Below are 15,433 nucleotides of genomic sequence, written 5' to 3'. Positions count from 1 at the left end.
TTAATGCATCATAGAATACCAGACATTCAAGTTTCATTGTAATATAAGAGTACCTGATGCTCTCATTACGTTTTACTGCTTTAAAGTGCATTTCTAACTTTTTATGCTCCGAAAAGACTTTTCAGCCTTAACAGAGTCCAAAAGTGCATTTTGTTGTCAAACACTTAGATTCTTTGATTTTCTGCATGTAATGCATCATAGAATACCAGACATTCAAGTTGTACTATAGTATAAGAGTACCTGATGCTCTCATCACGTTTTAGTGCTTTAAGTTGCATTTCCAACTTTTATGCTCCGAAAAGACTTTTCAGCCTTAACAGAGTCCAAAAGTGCATTTTGTTGTCAAACACTTAGATTCTATGATTTCCTACATGTAATGCATCATAGAATACCAGACATTCAAGTTGTACTATAGTGTAAGAGTACCTGATGCTCTCATCATGTTTTAGTGCTTTAAGTTGCATTTCTAACTTTTTATGCTCCGAAAAGACTTTTCAGCCTTAACAGAGTCCAAAAGTGCATTTTGTTGTCAAACACTTAGATTCTATGATTTCCTGCATTTAATGCATCATAGAATACCAGACATTCAAGTTTCATTGTAATATAAGAGTACCTGATGCTCTCATTACGTTTTACTGCTTTAAAGTGCATTTCTAACTTTTTATGCTCCGAAAAGACTTTTCAGCCTTAACAGAGTCCAAAAGTGCATTTTGTTGTCAAACACTTAGATTCTTTGATTTTCTGCATGTAATGCATCATAGAATACCAGACATTCAAGTTTCATTGTAATATAAGAGTACCTGATGCTCTCATTACGTTTTACTGCTTTAAAGTGCATTTCTAACTTTTTATGCTCCGAAAAGACTTTTCAGCCTTAACAGAGTCCAAAAGTGCATTTTGTTGTCAAACACTTAGATTCTATGATTTCCTACATGTAATGCATCATAGAATACCAGACATTCAAGTTGTACTATAGTGTAAGAGTACCTGATGCTCTCATCATGTTTTAGTGCTTTAAGTTGCATTTCTAACTTTTTATGCTCCGAAAAGACTTTTCAGCCTTAACAGAGTCCAAAAGTGCATTTTGTTGTCAAACACTTAGATTCTATGATTTCCTACATGTAATGCATCATAGAATACCAGACATTCAAGTTGTACTATAGTGTAAGAGTACCTGATGCTCTCATCACGTTTTAGACTTTTAAGTTGCATTTCTAACTTTTTATGCTCCGAAAAGACTTTTCAGCCTTAACAGAGTCCAAAAGTGCATTTTGTTGTCAAACACTTAGATTCTATGATTTCCTACATGTAATGCATCATAGAATACCAGACATTCAAGTTTCATTGTAATATAAGAGTACCTGATGCTCTCATTACGTTTTACTGCTTTAAAGTGCATTTCTAACTTTTTATGCTCCGAAAAGACTTTTCAGCCTTAACAGAGTCCAAAAGTGCATTTTGTTGTCAAACACTTAGATTCTATGATTTCCTACATGTAATGCATCATAGAATACCAGACATTCAAGTTTCATTGTAATATAAGAGTACCTGATGCTCTCATTACGTTTTACTGCTTTAAAGTGCATTTCTAACTTTTTATGCTCCGAAAAGACTTTTCAGCCTTAACAGAGTCCAAAAGTGCATTTTGTTGTCAAACACTTAGATTCTATGATTTCCTACATGTAATGCATCATAGAATACCAGACATTCAAGTTGTACTATAGTGTAAGAGTACCTGATGCTCTCATCACGTTTTAGACTTTTAAGTTGCATTTCTAACTTTTTATGCTCCGAAAAGACTTTTCAGCCTTAACAGAGTCCAAAAGTGCATTTTGTTGTCAAACACTTAGATTCTATGATTTCCTACATGTAATGCATCATAGAATACCAGACATTCAAGTTTCATTGTAATATAAGAGTACCTGATGCTCTCATTACGTTTTACTGCTTTAAAGTGCATTTCTAACTTTTTATGCCCTGAAAAGACTTTTCAGACTTAACAGAGTCCAAAAGTGCATTTTGTTGTCAAACACTTAGATTCTTTGATTTTCTGCATGTAATGCATCATAGAATACCAGACATTCAAGTTGTACTATAGTATAAGAGTACCTGATGCTCTCATCACGTTTTAGTGCTTTAAGTTGCATTTCTAACTTTTTATGCTCCGAAAAGACTTTTCAGCCTTAACAGAGTCCAAAAGTGCATTTTGTTTTTAAACACTTAGATTATATGATTTCCTGCATTTAATGCATCATAGAATACCAGACATTCAAGTTGTACTATAGTGTAAGAGTACCTGATGCTCTTATCACGTTTTAGTGCTTTAAGTTGCATTTCTAACTTTTTATGCTCCGAAAAGACTTTTCAGCCTTAACAGAGTCCAAAAGTGCATTTTATTTTTAAACACTTAGATTATATGATTTCCTGCATTTAATGCATCATAGAATACCAGACATTCAAGTTTCATTGTAATATAAGAGTACCTGATGCTCTCATTACGTTTTACTGCTTTAAAGTGCATTTCTAACTTTTTATGCTCCGAAAAGACTTTTCAGCCTTAACAGAGTCCAAAAGTGCATTTTGTTGTCAAACACTTAGATTCTTTGATTTTCTGCATGTAATGCATCATAGAATACCAGACATTCAAGTTGTACTATAGTGTAAGAGTACCTGATGCTCTCATCATGTTTTAGTGCTTTAAGTTGCATTTCTAACTTTTTATGCTCCGAAAAGACTTTTCAGCCTTAACAGAGTCCAAAAGTGCATTTTGTTGTCAAACACTTAGATTCTATGATTTCCTGCATTTAATGCATCATAGAATACCAGACATTCAAGTTTCATTGTAATAAAAGAGTACCTGATGCTCTCATTACGTTTTACTGCTTTAAAGTGCATTTCTAACTTTTTATGCTCCGAAAAGACTTTTCAGCCTTAACAGAGTCCAAAAGTGCATTTTGTTGTCAAACACTTAGATTCTTTGATTTTCTGCATGTAATGCATCATAGAATACCAGACATTCAAGTTGTACTATAGTGTAAGAGTACCTGATGCTCTCATCATGTTTTAGTGCTTTAAGTTGCATTTCTAACTTTTTATGCTCCGAAAAGACTTTTCAGCCTTAACAGAGTCCAAAAGTGCATTTTGTTGTCAAACACTTAGATTCTATGATTTCCTGCATTTAATGCATCATAGAATACCAGACATTCAAGTTTCATTGTAATATAAGAGTACCTGATGCTCTCATTACGTTTTACTGCTTTAAAGTGCATTTCTAACTTTTTATGCTCCGAAAAGACTTTTCAGCCTTAACAGAGTCCAAAAGTGCATTTTGTTGTCAAACACTTAGATTCTTTGATTTTCTGCATGTAATGCATCATAGAATACCAGACATTCAAGTTTCATTGTAATATAAGAGTACCTGATGCTCTCATTACGTTTTACTGCTTTAAAGTGCATTTCTAACTTTTTATGCTCCGAAAAGACTTTTCAGCCTTAACAGAGTCCAAAAGTGCATTTTGTTGTCAAACACTTAGATTCTATGATTTCCTACATGTAATGCATCATAGAATACCAGACATTCAAGTTGTACTATAGTGTAAGAGTACCTGATGCTCTCATCATGTTTTAGTGCTTTAAGTTGCATTTCTAACTTTTTATGCTCCGAAAAGACTTTTCAGCCTTAACAGAGTCCAAAAGTGCATTTTGTTGTCAAACACTTAGATTCTATGATTTCCTACATGTAATGCATCATAGAATACCAGACATTCAAGTTGTACTATAGTGTAAGAGTACCTGATGCTCTCATCACGTTTTAGACTTTTAAGTTGCATTTCTAACTTTTTATGCTCCGAAAAGACTTTTCAGCCTTAACAGAGTCCAAAAGTGCATTTTGTTGTCAAACACTTAGATTCTATGATTTCCTACATGTAATGCATCATAGAATACCAGACATTCAAGTTTCATTGTAATATAAGAGTACCTGATGCTCTCATTACGTTTTACTGCTTTAAAGTGCATTTCTAACTTTTTATGCTCCGAAAAGACTTTTCAGCCTTAACAGAGTCCAAAAGTGCATTTTGTTGTCAAACACTTAGATTCTATGATTTCCTACATGTAATGCATCATAGAATACCAGACATTCAAGTTGTACTATAGTGTAAGAGTACCTGATGCTCTCATCATGTTTTAGTGCTTTAAGTTGCATTTCTAACTTTTTATGCTCCGAAAAGACTTTTCAGCCTTAACAGAGTCCAAAAGTGCATTTTGTTGTCAAACACTTAGATTCTATGATTTCCTACATGTAATGCATCATAGAATACCAGACATTCAAGTTGTACTATAGTGTAAGAGTACCTGATGCTCTCATCACGTTTTAGACTTTTAAGTTGCATTTCTAACTTTTTATGCTCCGAAAAGACTTTTCAGCCTTAACAGAGTCCAAAAGTGCATTTTGTTGTCAAACACTTAGATTCTATGATTTCCTACATGTAATGCATCATAGAATACCAGACATTCAAGTTTCATTGTAATATAAGAGTACCTGATGCTCTCATTACGTTTTACTGCTTTAAAGTGCATTTCTAACTTTTTATGCTCCGAAAAGACTTTTCAGCCTTAACAGAGTCCAAAAGTGCATTTTGTTGTCAAACACTTAGATTCTATGATTTCCTACATGTAATGCATCATAGAATACCAGACATTCAAGTTGTACTATAGTGTAAGAGTACCTGATGCTCTCATCATGTTTTAGTGCTTTAAGTTGCATTTCTAACTTTTTATGCTCCGAAAAGACTTTTCAGCCTTAACAGAGTCCAAAAGTGCATTTTGTTGTCAAACACTTAGATTCTATGATTTCCTGCATTTAATGCATCATAGAATACCAGACATTCAAGTTTCATTGTAATATAAGAGTACCTGATGCTCTCATTACGTTTTACTGCTTTAAAGTGCATTTCTAACTTTTTATGCTCCGAAAAGACTTTTCAGCCTTAACAGAGTCCAAAAGTGCATTTTGTTGTCAAACACTTAGATTCTTTGATTTTCTGCATGTAATGCATCATAGAATACCAGACATTCAAGTTTCATTGTAATATAAGAGTACCTGATGCTCTCATTACGTTTTACTGCTTTAAAGTGCATTTCTAACTTTTTATGCTCCAAAAAGACTTTTCAGCCTTAACAGAGTCCAAAAGTGCATTTTGTTGTCAAACACTTAGATTCTATGATTTCCTACATGTAATGCATCATAGAATACCAGACATTCAAGTTGTACTATAGTGTAAGAGTACCTGATGCTCTCATCATGTTTTAGTGCTTTAAGTTGCATTTCTAACTTTTTATGCTCCGAAAAGACTTTTCAGCCTTAACAGAGTCCAAAAGTGCATTTTGTTGTCAAACACTTAGATTCTATGATTTCCTACATGTAATGCATCATAGAATACCAGACATTCAAGTTGTACTATAGTGTAAGAGTACCTGATGCTCTCATCACGTTTTAGACTTTTAAGTTGCATTTCTAACTTTTTATGCTCCGAAAAGACTTTTCAGCCTTAACAGAGTCCAAAAGTGCATTTTGTTGTCAAACACTTAGATTCTATGATTTCCTACATGTAATGCATCATAGAATACCAGACATTCAAGTTTCATTGTAATATAAGAGTACCTGATGCTCTCATTACGTTTTACTGCTTTAAAGTGCATTTCCAACTTTTATGCTCCGAAAAGACGTTTCAGCCTCAACAGAGTCCAAAAGTGCATTTTGTTGTCAAACACTTAGATTCTATGATTTCCTACATGTAATGCATCATAGAATACCAGACATTCAAGTTTCATTGTAATATAAGACTACCTGATGCTCTCATTACGTTTTACTGCTTTAAAGTGCATTTCTAACTTTTTATGCCCTGAAAAGACTTTTCAGACTTAACAGAGTGCAAAAGTGCATTTTGTTGTCAAACACTTAGATTCTTTGATTTTCTGCATGTAATGCATCATAGAATACCAGACATTCAAGTTGTACTATAGTATAAGAGTACCTGATGCTCTCATCACGTTTTAGTGCTTTAAGTTGCATTTCTAACTTTTTATGCTCCGAAAAGACTTTTCAGCCTTAACAGAGTCCAAAAGTGCATTTTGTTTTTAAACACTTAGATTATATGATTTCCTGCATTTAATGCATCATAGAATACCAGACATTCAAGTTGTACTATAGTGTAAGAGTACCTGATGCTCTTATCACGTTTTAGTGCTTTAAGTTGCATTTCTAACTTTTTATGCTCCGAAAAGACTTTTCAGCCTTAACAGAGTCCAAAAGTGCATTTTGTTTTTAAACACTTAGATTATATGATTTCCTGCATTTAATGCATCATAGAATACCAGACATTCAAGTTTCATTGTAATATAAGAGTACCTGATGCTCTCATTACGTTTTACTGCTTTAAAGTGCATTTCTAACTTTTTATGCTCCGAAAAGACTTTTCAGCCTTAACAGAGTCCAAAAGTGCATTTTGTTGTCAAACACTTAGATTCTTTGATTTTCTGCATGTAATGCATCATAGAATACCAGACATTCAAGTTGTACTATAGTATAAGAGTACCTGATGCTCTCATCACGTTTTAGTGCTTTAAGTTGCATTTCCAACTTTTATGCTCCGAAAAGACTTTTCAGCCTTAACAGAGTCCAAAAGTGCATTTTGTTTTTAAACACTTAGATTATATGATTTCCTGCATTTAATGCATCATAGAATACCAGACATTCAAGTTGTACTATAGTGTAAGAGTACCTGATGCTCTTATCACGTTTTAGTGCTTTAAGTTGCATTTCTAACTTTTTATGCTCCGAAAAGACTTTTCAGCCTTAACAGAGTCCAAAAGTGCATTTTGTTTTTAAACACTTAGATTATATGATTTCCTGCATTTAATGCATCATAGAATACCAGACATTCAAGTTTCATTGTAATATAAGAGTACCTGATGCTCTCATTACGTTTTACTGCTTTAAAGTGCATTTCTAACTTTTTATGCTCCGAAAAGACTTTTCAGCCTTAACAGAGTCCAAAAGTGCATTTTGTTGTCAAACACTTAGATTCTTTGATTTTCTGCATGTAATGCATCATAGAATACCAGACATTCAAGTTGTACTATAGTTTAAGAGTACCTGATGCTCTCATCACGTTTTAGTGCTTTAAGTTGCATTTCCAACTTTTATGCTCCGAAAAGACTTTTCAGCCTTAACAGAGTCCAAAAGTGCATTTTGTTGTCAAACACTTAGATTCTATGATTTCCTACATGTAATGCATCATAGAATACCAGACATTCAAGTTGTACTATAGTGTAAGAGTACCTGATGCTCTCATCATGTTTTAGTGCTTTAAGTTGCATTTCTAACTTTTTATGCTCCGAAAAGACTTTTCAGCCTTAACAGAGTCCAAAAGTGCATTTTGTTGTCAAACACTTAGATTCTATGATTTCCTGCATTTAATGCATCATAGAATACCAGACATTCAAGTTTCATTGTAATATAAGAGTACCTGATGCTCTCATTACGTTTTACTGCTTTAAAGTGCATTTCTAACTTTTTATGCTCCGAAAAGACTTTTCAGCCTTAACAGAGTCCAAAAGTGCATTTTGTTGTCAAACACTTAGATTCTTTGATTTTCTGCATGTAATGCATCATAGAATACCAGACATTCAAGTTTCATTGTAATATAAGAGTACCTGATGCTCTCATTACGTTTTACTGCTTTAAAGTGCATTTCTAACTTTTTATGCTCCGAAAAGACTTTTCAGCCTTAACAGAGTCCAAAAGTGCATTTTGTTGTCAAACACTTAGATTCTATGATTTCCTACATGTAATGCATCATAGAATACCAGACATTCAAGTTGTACTATAGTGTAAGAGTACCTGATGCTCTCATCATGTTTTAGTGCTTTAAGTTGCATTTCTAACTTTTTATGCTCCGAAAAGACTTTTCAGCCTTAACAGAGTCCAAAAGTGCATTTTGTTGTCAAACACTTAGATTCTATGATTTCCTGCATTTAATGCATCATAGAATACCAGACATTCAAGTTTCATTGTAATATAAGAGTACCTGATGCTCTCATTACGTTTTACTGCTTTAAAGTGCATTTCTAACTTTTTATGCTCCGAAAAGACTTTTCAGCCTTAACAGAGTCCAAAAGTGCATTTTGTTGTCAAACACTTAGATTCTTTGATTTTCTGCATGTAATGCATCATAGAATACCAGACATTCAAGTTTCATTGTAATATAAGAGTACCTGATGCTCTCATTACGTTTTAATGCTTTAAAGTGCATTTCTAACTTTTTATGCTCCGAAAAGACTTTTCAGCCTTAACAGAGTCCAAAAGTGCATTTTGTTGTCAAACACTTAGATTCTATGATTTCCTACATGTAATGCATCATAGAATACCAGACATTCAAGTTGTACTATAGTGTAAGAGTACCTGATGCTCTCATCATGTTTTAGTGCTTTAAGTTGCATTTCTAACTTTTTATGCTTCGAAAAGACTTTTCAGCCTTAACAGAGTCCAAAAGTGCATTTTGTTGTCAAACACTTAGATTCTATGATTTCCTGCATTTAATGCATCATAGAATACCAGACATTCAAGTTTCATTGTAATATAAGAGTACCTGATGCTCTCATTACGTTTTACTGCTTTAAAGTGCATTTCTAACTTTTTATGCTCCGAAAAGACTTTTCAGCCTTAACAGAGTCCAAAAGTGCATTTTGTTGTCAAACACTTAGATTCTTTGATTTTCTGCATGTAATGCATCATAGAATACCAGACATTCAAGTTTCATTGTAATATAAGAGTACCTGATGCTCTCATTACGTTTTACTGCTTTAAAGTGCATTTCTAACTTTTTATGCTCCGAAAAGACTTTTCAGCCTTAACAGAGTCCAAAAGTGCATTTTGTTGTCAAACACTTAGATTCTATGATTTCCTACATGTAATGCATCATAGAATACCAGACATTCAAGTTGTACTATAGTGTAAGAGTACCTGATGCTCTCATCATGTTTTAGTGCTTTAAGTTGCATTTCTAACTTTTTATGCTCCGAAAAGACTTTTCAGCCTTAACAGAGTCCAAAAGTGCATTTTGTTGTCAAACACTTAGATTCTATGATTTCCTGCATTTAATGCATCATAGAATACCAGACATTCAAGTTTCATTGTAATATAAGAGTACCTGATGCTCTCATTACGTTTTACTGCTTTAAAGTGCATTTCTAACTTTTTATGCTCCGAAAAGACTTTTCAGCCTTAACAGAGTCCAAAAGTGCATTTTGTTGTCAAACACTTAGATTCTTTGATTTTCTGCATGTAATGCATCATAGAATACCAGACATTCAAGTTTCATTGTAATATAAGAGTACCTGATGCTCTCATTACGTTTTACTGCTTTAAAGTGCATTTCTAACTTTTTATGCTCCGAAAAGACTTTTCAGCCTTAACAGAGTCCAAAAGTGCATTTTGTTGTCAAACACTTAGATTCTATGATTTCCTACATGTAATGCATCATAGAATACCAGACATTCAAGTTGTACTATAGTGTAAGAGTACCTGATGCTCTCATCATGTTTTAGTGCTTTAAGTTGCATTTCTAACTTTTTATGCTTCGAAAAGACTTTTCAGCCTTAACAGAGTCCAAAAGTGCATTTTGTTGTCAAACACTTAGATTCTATGATTTCCTGCATTTAATGCATCATAGAATACCAGACATTCAAGTTTCATTGTAATATAAGAGTACCTGATGCTCTCATTACGTTTTACTGCTTTAAAGTGCATTTCTAACTTTTTATGCTCCGAAAAGACTTTTCAGCCTTAACAGAGTCCAAAAGTGCATTTTGTTGTCAAACACTTAGATTCTTTGATTTTCTGCATGTAATGCATCATAGAATACCAGACATTCAAGTTTCATTGTAATATAAGAGTACCTGATGCTCTCATTACGTTTTACTGCTTTAAAGTGCATTTCTAACTTTTTATGCTCCGAAAAGACTTTTCAGCCTTAACAGAGTCCAAAAGTGCATTTTGTTGTCAAACACTTAGATTCTATGATTTCCTGCATTTAATGCATCATAGAATACCAGACATTCAAGTTTCATTGTAATATAAGAGTACCTGATGCTCTCATTACGTTTTACTGCTTTAAAGTGCATTTCTAACTTTTTATGCTCCGAAAAGACTTTTCAGCCTTAACAGAGTCCAAAAGTGCATTTTGTTGTCAAACACTTAGATTCTTTGATTTTCTGCATGTAATGCATCATAGAATACCAGACATTCAAGTTCCATTGTAATATAAGAGTACCTGATGCTCTCATTACGTTTTACTGCTTTAAAGTGCATTTCTAACTTTTTATGCTCCGAAAAGACTTTTCAGCCTTAACAGAGTCCAAAAGTGCATTTTGTTGTCAAACACTTAGATTCTATGATTTCCTACATGTAATGCATCATAGAATACCAGACATTCAAGTTGTACTATAGTGTAAGAGTACCTGATGCTCTCATCATGTTTTAGTGCTTTAAGTTGCATTTCTAACTTTTTATGCTCCGAAAAGACTTTTCAGCCTTAACAGAGTCCAAAAGTGCATTTTGTTGTCAAACACTTAGATTCTATGATTTCCTGCATTTAATGCATCATAGAATACCAGACATTCAAGTTTCATTGTAATATAAGAGTACCTGATGCTCTCATTACGTTTTACTGCTTTAAAGTGCATTTCTAACTTTTTATGCTCCGAAAAGACTTTTCAGCCTTAACAGAGTCCAAAAGTGCATTTTGTTGTCAAACACTTAGATTCTTTGATTTTCTGCATGTAATGCATCATAGAATACCAGACATTCAAGTTTCATTGTAATATAAGAGTACCTGATGCTCTCATTACGTTTTACTGCTTTAAAGTGCATTTCTAACTTTTTATGCTCCGAAAAGACTTTTCAGCCTTAACAGAGTCCAAAAGTGCATTTTGTTGTCAAACACTTAGATTCTTTGATTTTCTGCATGTAATGCATCATAGAATACCAGACATTCAAGTTTCATTGTAATATAAGAGTACCTGATGCTCTCATTACGTTTTACTGCTTTAAAGTGCATTTCTAACTTTTTATGCTCCGAAAAGACTTTTCAGCCTTAACAGAGTCCAAAAGTGCATTTTGTTGTCAAACACTTAGATTCTATGATTTCCTGCATTTAATGCATCATAGAATACCAGACATTCAAGTTTCATTGTAATATAAGAGTACCTGATGCTCTCATTACGTTTTACTGCTTTAAAGTGCATTTCTAACTTTTTATGCTCCGAAAAGACTTTTCAGCCTTAACAGAGTCCAAAAGTGCATTTTGTTGTCAAACACTTAGATTCTTTGATTTTCTGCATGTAATGCATCATAGAATACCAGACATTCAAGTTTCATTGTAATATAAGAGTACCTGATGCTCTCATTACGTTTTACTGCTTTAAAGTGCATTTCTAACTTTTTATGCTCCGAAAAGACTTTTCAGCCTTAACAGAGTCCAAAAGTGCATTTTGTTGTCAAACACTTAGATTCTATGATTTCCTACATGTAATGCATCATAGAATACCAGACATTCAAGTTGTACTATAGTGTAAGAGTACCTGATGCTCTCATCATGTTTTAGTGCTTTAAGTTGCATTTCTAACTTTTTATGCTCCGAAAAGACTTTTCAGCCTTAACAGAGTCCAAAAGTGCATTTTGTTGTCAAACACTTAGATTCTATGATTTCCTGCATTTAATGCATCATAGAATACCAGACATTCAAGTTTCATTGTAATATAAGAGTACCTGATGCTCTCATTACGTTTTACTGCTTTAAAGTGCATTTCTAACTTTTTATGCTCCGAAAAGACTTTTCAGCCTTAACAGAGTCCAAAAGTGCATTTTGTTGTCAAACACTTAGATTCTTTGATTTTCTGCATGTAATGCATCATAGAATACCAGACATTCAAGTTTCATTGTAATATAAGAGTACCTGATGCTCTCATTACGTTTTACTGCTTTAAAGTGCATTTCTAACTTTTTATGCTCCGAAAAGACTTTTCAGCCTTAACAGAGTCCAAAAGTGCATTTTGTTGTCAAACACTTAGATTCTATGATTTCCTACATGTAATGCATCATAGAATACCAGACATTCAAGTTGTACTATAGTGTAAGAGTACCTGATGCTCTCATCATGTTTTAGTGCTTTAAGTTGCATTTCTAACTTTTTATGCTTCGAAAAGACTTTTCAGCCTTAACAGAGTCCAAAAGTGCATTTTGTTGTCAAACACTTAGATTCTATGATTTCCTGCATTTAATGCATCATAGAATACCAGACATTCAAGTTTCATTGTAATATAAGAGTACCTGATGCTCTCATTACGTTTTACTGCTTTAAAGTGCATTTCTAACTTTTTATGCTCCGAAAAGACTTTTCAGCCTTAACAGAGTCCAAAAGTGCATTTTGTTGTCAAACACTTAGATTCTTTGATTTTCTGCATGTAATGCATCATAGAATACCAGACATTCAAGTTTCATTGTAATATAAGAGTACCTGATGCTCTCATTACGTTTTACTGCTTTAAAGTGCATTTCTAACTTTTTATGCTCCGAAAAGACTTTTCAGCCTTATCAGAGTCCAAAAGTGCATTTTGTTGTCAAACACTTAGATTCTATGATTTCCTGCATTTAATGCATCATAGAATACCAGACATTCAAGTTTCATTGTAATATAAGAGTACCTGATGCTCTCATTACGTTTTACTGCTTTAAAGTGCATTTCTAACTTTTTATGCTCCGAAAAGACTTTTCAGCCTTAACAGAGTCCAAAAGTGCATTTTGTTGTCAAACACTTAGATTCTTTGATTTTCTGCATGTAATGCATCATAGAATACCAGACATTCAAGTTTCATTGTAATATAAGAGTACCTGATGCTCTCATTACGTTTTACTGCTTTAAAGTGCATTTCTAACTTTTTATGCTCCGAAAAGACTTTTCAGCCTTAACAGAGTCCAAAAGTGCATTTTGTTGTCAAACACTTAGATTCTATGATTTCCTACATGTAATGCATCATAGAATACCAGACATTCAAGTTGTACTATAGTGTAAGAGTACCTGATGCTCTCATCATGTTTTAGTGCTTTAAGTTGCATTTCTAACTTTTTATGCTCCGAAAAGACTTTTCAGCCTTAACAGAGTCCAAAAGTGCATTTTGTTGTCAAACACTTAGATTCTATGATTTCCTGCATTTAATGCATCATAGAATACCAGACATTCAAGTTTCATTGTAATATAAGAGTACCTGATGCTCTCATTACGTTTTACTGCTTTAAAGTGCATTTCTAACTTTTTATGCTCCGAAAAGACTTTTCAGCCTTAACAGAGTCCAAAAGTGCATTTTGTTGTCAAACACTTAGATTCTTTGATTTTCTGCATGTAATGCATCATAGAATACCAGACATTCAAGTTTCATTGTAATATAAGAGTACCTGATGCTCTCATTACGTTTTACTGCTTTAAAGTGCATTTCTAACTTTTTATGCTCCGAAAAGACTTTTCAGCCTTAACAGAGTCCAAAAGTGCATTTTGTTGTCAAACACTTAGATTCTATGATTTCCTGCATTTAATGCATCATAGAATACCAGACATTCAAGTTTCATTGTAATATAAGAGTACCTGATGCTCTCATTACGTTTTACTGCTTTAAAGTGCATTTCTAACTTTTTATGCTCCGAAAAGACTTTTCAGCCTTAACAGAGTCCAAAAGTGCATTTTGTTGTCAAACACTTAGATTCTTTGATTTTCTGCATGTAATGCATCATAGAATACCAGACATTCAAGTTTCATTGTAATATAAGAGTACCTGATGCTCTCATTACGTTTTACTGCTTTAAAGTGCATTTCTAACTTTTTATGCTCCGAAAAGACTTTTCAGCCTTAACAGAGTCCAAAAGTGCATTTTGTTGTCAAACACTTAGATTCTATGATTTCCTGCATTTAATGCATCATAGAATACCAGACATTCAAGTTTCATTGTAATATAAGAGTACCTGATGCTCTCATTACGTTTTACTGCTTTAAAGTGCATTTCTAACTTTTTATGCTCCGAAAAGACTTTTCAGCCTTAACAGAGTCCAAAAGTGCATTTTGTTGTCAAACACTTAGATTCTTTGATTTTCTGCATGTAATGCATCATAGAATACCAGACATTCAAGTTTCATTGTAATATAAGAGTACCTGATGCTCTCATTACGTTTTACTGCTTTAAAGTGCATTTCTAACTTTTTATGCTCCGAAAAGACTTTTCAGCCTTAACAGAGTCCAAAAGTGCATTTTGTTGTCAAACACTTAGATTCTATGATTTCCTACATGTAATGCATCATAGAATACCAGACATTCAAGTTGTACTATAGTGTAAGAGTACCTGATGCTCTCATCATGTTTTAGTGCTTTAAGTTGCATTTCTAACTTTTTATGCTCCGAAAAGACTTTTCAGCCTTAACAGAGTCCAAAAGTGCATTTTGTTGTCAAACACTTAGATTCTATGATTTCCTGCATTTAATGCATCATAGAATACCAGACATTCAAGTTTCATTGTAATATAAGAGTACCTGATGCTCTCATTACGTTTTCCTGCTTTAAAGTGCATTTCTAACTTTTTATGCTCCGAAAAGACTTTTCAGCCTTAACAGAGTCCAAAAGTGCATTTTGTTGTCAAACACTTAGATTCTTTGATTTTCTGCATGTAATGCATCATAGAATACCAGACATTCAAGTTTCATTGTAATATAAGAGTACCTGATGCTCTCATTACGTTTTACTGCTTTAAAGTGCATTTCTAACTTTTTATGCTCCGAAAAGACTTTTCAGCCTTAACAGAGTCCAAAAGTGCATTTTGTTGTCAAACACTTAGATTCTATGATTTCCTACATGTAATGCATCATAGAATACCAGACATTCAAGTTGTACTATAGTGTAAGAGTACCTGATGCTCTCATCATGTTTTAGTGCTTTAAGTTGCATTTCTAACTTTTTATGCTCCGAAAAGACTTTTCAGCCTTAACAGAGTCCAAAAGTGCATTTTGTTGTCAAACACTTAGATTCTATGATTTCCTGCATTTAATGCATCATAGAATACCAGACATTCAAGTTTCATTGTAATATAAGAGTACCTGATGCTCTCATTACGTTTTACTGCTTTAAAGTGCATTTCTAACTTTTTATGCTCCGAAAAGACTTTTCAGCCTTAACAGAGTCCAAAAGTGCATTTTGTTGTCAAACACTTAGATTCTTTGATTTTCTGCATGTAATGCATCATAGAATACCAGACATTCAAGTTTCATTGTAATATAAGAGTACCTGATGCTCTCATTACGTTTTACTGCTTTAAAGTGCATTTCTAACTTTTT

Source organism: Taurulus bubalis, assembly GCF_910589615.1.
Source record: "Taurulus bubalis genome assembly, chromosome: 4".
Taxonomy (NCBI): domain Eukaryota; kingdom Metazoa; phylum Chordata; class Actinopteri; order Perciformes; family Cottidae; genus Taurulus; species Taurulus bubalis.
The sequence above is the reverse complement of the archived record's forward strand: the minus strand, read 5'-3'. Positions refer to the sequence as shown.